The sequence below is a fragment of the Octodon degus genome, unplaced genomic scaffold, assembly GCF_000260255.1.
Source record: "Octodon degus isolate 3935 unplaced genomic scaffold, OctDeg1.0 scaffold00009, whole genome shotgun sequence".
In the NCBI taxonomy this organism is placed as follows: domain Eukaryota; kingdom Metazoa; phylum Chordata; class Mammalia; order Rodentia; family Octodontidae; genus Octodon; species Octodon degus.
Genome location: NW_004524585.1, coordinates 9,305,754 through 9,311,996, shown reverse-complemented (window position 1 = coordinate 9,311,996; position 6,243 = coordinate 9,305,754).

Here is a 6,243-nt window from a genome sequence, read left to right as displayed (position 1 = left end):
AAAAAAAAAAAAGGAAAGAAAGAGAGAAAGAAAGAAAGAAAGAAAGAAAAAGAAATTAGTAGCAGAATCATCTTAGCTATCCTGTGTATATACTTACATGATTTTTCCCCTTTTTTCTATCTTTTCTCCTTTTCCTCATCTCAATTATATATTCCTTATATTCAGTTTCTTTCCATTGTACTGTATCTATTGTACGTTTCAGATTTATTTATTCGTTAAGATTTTTATACTAGGGAGACAATACAATGTTTATACATATGGGTCTGATTTATTTTGCTTATGAGCATAGCCTCTAGTTGCATCCATTTATCTATAAAGACCTCAAGTTTATCTTTTTTTCTTTTTCTTTTCTTTTCTTTTCTTTTTTTTTTTTTTTTTGTAGTACCAGGGATTGAACTCAGGCTTGCCAGGCAAAAGCTTATTCTACTGAGCTATATCCCGCCCTCGTTTGCCTTTCTTTTTGGCTGAGTAATGCTGCATTGCATAAAATACCACATCTTTTCATCCTTTTGTCCGGTGATGGGCATCTGTGTTGCTCCCAAGAGCTGGCTAGGATGAATTGCGCTGCTATCCACGAGGGTGCACATGTACTCAACTGACTTTTAAAAACCATGCCTATTCATTAGGTGAGGAGCTGAAAAGAAGCCTGCTTCTTTATCCTAATAAAGTTAATACTTATGGTTTGATATGAATGCTAACAAAATGGTGGATTTTGCATGAATTTGTGCATTTTCCATCATTTTAAAGTTATCGTACTTTGCTTGGTCCATGAAGAAAATCTGAATTATTTTTCACTGTGAAAGCACTGTTACACATAGGACCAAAGGGAGTTTTGAGCTCTCGATGAATATGGCCAGGCATGATGGTGCATATGCCTGTGACCCCAGCACTTGGGAGATAGAGGCAGGAAGATTGTTGTGAGTTGGAGGTTAGCCTGGGCTACAACGTGAGCTCAAGATCAGTCTGAACTGTATATGGAGACCCCATTGCAAAAAGACAAAAACCAAAAGCAAACAAACAAAATGAAACAAAAAAAAATCCCCAAAATAATAAAATCTGGGTTCTTAGGGCAATGCATGTCTTCCCCACACTGTGGAACAGGGTGCTTTTTCAGGGGAACAGGCACTGGATATTGAACTCAGGGGTGCATTACCACTGAGCCGTCTTTACTTTCTAAATTTTTTTTTTTCATTTTTTTTTTTTCCAGCAGAATAGATTTATTGAGGGAAAGAAAGCTCCTGTTCAAGAGAAGGACAGAAGGTGGGCCCTGAGCGGGTTGTCCCCGGGAAGCTGTCTTTTCCAGGGACTTTTATAGAGGAAAGCCATGCGGTAAGGCAGGTCTAAGGTGATGGAGAATGTTATGGGTCACTCAGAATAGGAACCAGATCAGCGAGACTGGAATTTGGAAAGCCGTTTATTACTGAGCTCAGGGCCCTTGATCAGTTCTCACAGAGGAGAGAACCGAAAGGCAGCTAGCCCAGGAAGCAGGGTTTTTTTTTTTTAAACCTGGAATTGATACAGGGAGAAAAACTGATCTCCAGTGGGTGACCTCCAAATGATATAGGGAACCTCCAAATGTCATAGGGAAAAATGATCTCCCAACCTGACTGGGACAAGTTTGTGTTCTCTAAAACTGAATGAATTTTAGGAACAAATGGAGGTTATGAGCAGAATATATTTATTGAGAGAAAGAAATGCCTGTCTAAGAGAGGGACAGGAGGGGGACTTGAGACAGGGTTTCACTACACATTTCCAGCTGGTCTTAAACTCACTGTATAGCTCAGGTTGTCCTCAAACTCCTGGTGATCCTTGTGCCTGAGTCTGCTGAGTGCTGGGATTATATGCATGCACCCAATGTCCAACAGTTTTGAATAATATTAGTACTGACACCTCTCTCCCCCTTTTTTTTTTTTTTTTTTTTTTCAGTACCAGGGGTTGAATTCAGGACCTTGTGCTTGTTAGGCAAGTGCTTATGCCTCTGAGCTATCTCCCCACTGTGATACTTCTTCGTCTTCTTTTTTTTTTTTTAATGTAATTAGTACAGGGTCTACAGGGTCTCATTACTTTGCAGTGTCATGCAACAAACTTCCTGTTTTTCAGCCTCCCAAGTGCTGGGATTACAGGCGCTCACTACCACACCCAGTCTCAACATCTCAGTGAGCCCCTGGGGCAGGGCTGGCAAGGCAGGCTGGGGATTGAACCCCAGGCCCCTGTATCTGCCTAAACAGGCACTTTAATCCCTTGAGCTATCTGATACCTCTTTAAATGAAACAAAGGGGTGGAGTTCAGTGGCAAGATAACTCAGCAGACTAAGCACCTGCTTAAGAAGCTCAGGGACCCAGTTTTGATCCCCAGCACCACGTGCCATGTTGGCCCCATCCCTGGCACACCGAGCCAGCCAATGAGACTGGGTGTGGTGGTGCACACCTGTAGTCTCAGCTCTGGGGAGGCTGAATACAGGAGGCTATTACAAGTCTGAGGTGCATAAGTGAGATCATGTACCAAATACATAAAAAGGGGGGGTTGTTTGTGTATATGTATAGATCATTAACTCCATAGACATTTATTCATTTATTCATTTGTTTATTTACTTATCAAGGCAGGATTTCACTGAACTCACTTAGTAGCCCAGGCTGGCCTTGAACTCATGGCAGTTACAGGCATGCACCACCACACCTGTCTATACAGACACTTATTCCAACAAAATTTCACACATCGTATATATGATCGATTGTTCGAAACTTTGAATCATGGATTTTTATGATCCCCTTTTCTTTTGTTTTTAGCTCTGATGACTGTTATGTTTTCATTTCCTTTCTTGTCCCCCTTCATTTCAGTTGAAAGATTGGGTGTCGCATCTTAATAAGGTGCCGCGTGGGGAAAGAGCAGTTGGGAGAGCAATGAGTACCCTCTGGCCCTCTCACCTGCACACCTCCAGACTGGGCTGCTCCCTCTGAGTGCTGTCTGTGCACACTCAGTGTCTGCTCCATCTGGGGATGGGATTTGTATCATTTTATTTATTAATCTTTTAAGGGCTGGTGATATAACTCAGTGTGAAGACTTTGGGTTCAATCTCCAATATTGAAAAAAAAATGGGCTGCTTTGCACCAGCTGGGATAGCTGGTAACCCTCCTGTCTATTGGCAGAGATGGGCAAGAAGCATGCTGGTTCTTCCTCCAAGCTGTAAGTTTTTTTGTACATATAGCCAATGCAATTGACTTTGCATTCATGCCGTATTAGGTATTATTTACTTAGATTAATCTTTTAAAAAATATATGGTGGATTTCAAAATACTATTTTTATTGAATCCAATACTCTAATGAGAGATGGAAATGCAGAGGGATGATATATATTTCTCTAAGCATATTTTATGTCCGTTGCTACTTTGGAATATGTGGGTCTCTGATACATGCCCAAGTACTGATGTACATCTGTTAAGGCTTTACCTGTTATTGAGTCCACAGGCCTTCTCAAAACATTGGCTCAATTTCCCACTGTTTCCTATGGGAAACCATGCAGGTTGTTTCTTTGATTTGGGGGGCTTTTTTGAGACAGGGTCTTCCTGTGCAGTTCAGGCTCACTTTGTAGCCTGGATTGGTCTTGAACTTGTAAGGATTCCAGATGTGTGGCACCATGCCTGGCTGCATGCAGGCCTGAGAGAGTGTGCAATCTAACTGAGCAAGAGAGTGTACCAAGAGCGCATGGTAAGCAAGTGCCATTTAGCAGGTTGGCCAAGAGTTTGGATGGGGAAGTTCCTGGCTCTTGTCCTGCTCAGGTGCAGAGGGGTGCTTGGCCTCTTTAAGCCTTGAAGTTTTCCAAAATAAAAATCCCAAAAATACTGGGCCTGGTGACACATACCTAGAAAGCCAGCACTTGGGAGGCTGAGACAGGTGAATCACCAGGAGTCTGAGATGAGCCTGGTCTGTATAATTAGTTCAAGACCAGACTTAACTACATGGCGAGATCCTGTCCCAAAAAAAATTTTCAAGAAAGACAAAATTCATGGAATCCAACAGTCTTTCAATAAGAAATATATGATCTACTTATACATGATATATACCTATTACATAGGTTTATATGTTTATATACATGTATCTATGTGAATACACATCTATATAGCTGTATATACCTATCTATATGGACATACATGCATGCAAATGTCATCAAAAGCAAGCACTTATGGGCGGGGATGCAGTGCTTGCCAAGCATGTACAGAGCCCTGAGTTCAATCCCCAGCACTTAAAAAAAATCTAGTATTTCTGTGTGTCTATGTGGGGGACACAGATCTCTAAATGGGATTTCAGAAGATAGGCATCATGTGAGTTTTATCTTGGTCACAGATACATCTGTACCTCAAAGAAGTACCACTGGCTTCATAAAACTTCATGGCATTGGAAAGTGATTTGTTTTGCTTCCCTCTTTATTGTATGTGGTTAAGAAAATGCCTCATGGCACGAATATTGCATCTAAATTGCCTCTGATCTGCTACAGTTATTTTGGGAAATGTACCAAAAAAGTTAAAGAACAGTAGCCTCGCTAGGTTTCTTAATAACTCTGACCAGGACCTTTTAAAAAATGTGATTTACTATTTGTCAGTTTCTTACTCAGTTTCCTTTAAACCTTACTGGCAGGCTGAGGAAATATTACATTAATGAGTTACTTCGGTCTTTTGAAGCTTATCTATGTGGCCTGATTTAATAGAAATAGGTAGTCAGTAGTTGGTGAGAAACGAACATGTTTTTCTGAAAGAGACTAGAGTACCATTCACACGTGGTTCAAATAACAGGTGCTCAGAACTCAGCTCAGCGACAGTAGTAAGCAGTGTAGCTCCCAACCGTGGTGGGCCCAGGGCAGGGGGGGATAGAAAACAAATTACACTGACTGGATTCATCAATTCTTCTTCTCAATCAAGGTGTATTTTAATTACTTCCTTCTGGCAGGTGCGCGCATTTTCCATTACAGCATTTTGGTCTATGCCTTTCCTAGTCCATTGGACTCATCAGGTACCACCGTGCAGAATGCTTACAATGACTCACATGTACAAGAACACATGTTTGTAATGATAAAACACTATTTGCTGACTGATTGCAGAAGAGATTTGTAAATGATTGACAGATAACTAATCACTCCAAGGCATCTTTGCCAAAATCCAAAAGGTATTCAACAATGTCATCTGAGCCCATAATGCATGATGATGTTAAAGTTCAGTTAATGAGTGACAGCCCCTGTAAACTTCCTGCATACGGGCTTCCAAGACACTGTGACATAGGGCTGGGGGCTGACAGTCTCATAAAGTTGGATTTATGGTGAACACTACGTGAATGTGCCAGAAAACCCCTTGGCATGGGTTTATAATCTGGATTTCTTAAGAACAAGTGCCTTTGTGTCATCTTTCAAATAGACTGTACCGAAGATTGGTGAGATTTTGCAGAAGGCTTAGAAATACTGAGCCAGTAAAAATCATTGCCTAGTAGTGCATTTTTGCCTTACTTTTCAGGTGAAATGTTATTGTTATTGGTTTCATATAGGGCCTGGGCTAGAGCTGGCACTTATTTTTTAATTGGCTTCTTAATAATCCTCTTCCCTGCCCAATTATATACGATGGTGGATTTTTTTAGAGAGGAGTCACTGAGGCTTTCTTCTTGCACTTTTTAATATAACTGTGAGAAATGTGACACCTGGCAGGAAAGATAAGTGGCTTTTCCGCAGTCCTGTTATGGCCAGGTAAATATTACCCACTTTTTATAGTGCTAATAATTAAACAGAAGCTTAGTCAATATTTTGGCAATTGAAATGTTTAAAACTTTGTTTTCTGGTAGGCTTGTGCTGAGCTCCTTGTGACTGTCATGCTCCCTGGTCTATGTCTGATGGTTTCTAATTCATACATTTATATAAAATAAATCAGAAAAACTCGGCAATGTTTTGTTTCCATTGAAGCAATAACTAAGCAAATAACTAAGAGATCAAATGTTTTAAAAAGAGTATGTTGGTGCACGCCTATAACCTCAGCACTCAGCAGGCTGAGGCAGGAGGATTGCTTTGAGTCTGAGGCCAGCCTGGGCCATAAAGGGAATTTATGGCCAATCAAAAGTACATAGTGAGGAGCCGGGGAGATAGCTCCATAGAATAAGCACTTGCCTGGCAAGGGCCTGAGTTCAATCCCCGATTCTGGCAAAAAAAAAAGAAACAGTGCTTCAGTGAATAGCTTCTGCATTCATTGAGTACATTTATCTATGCATAATT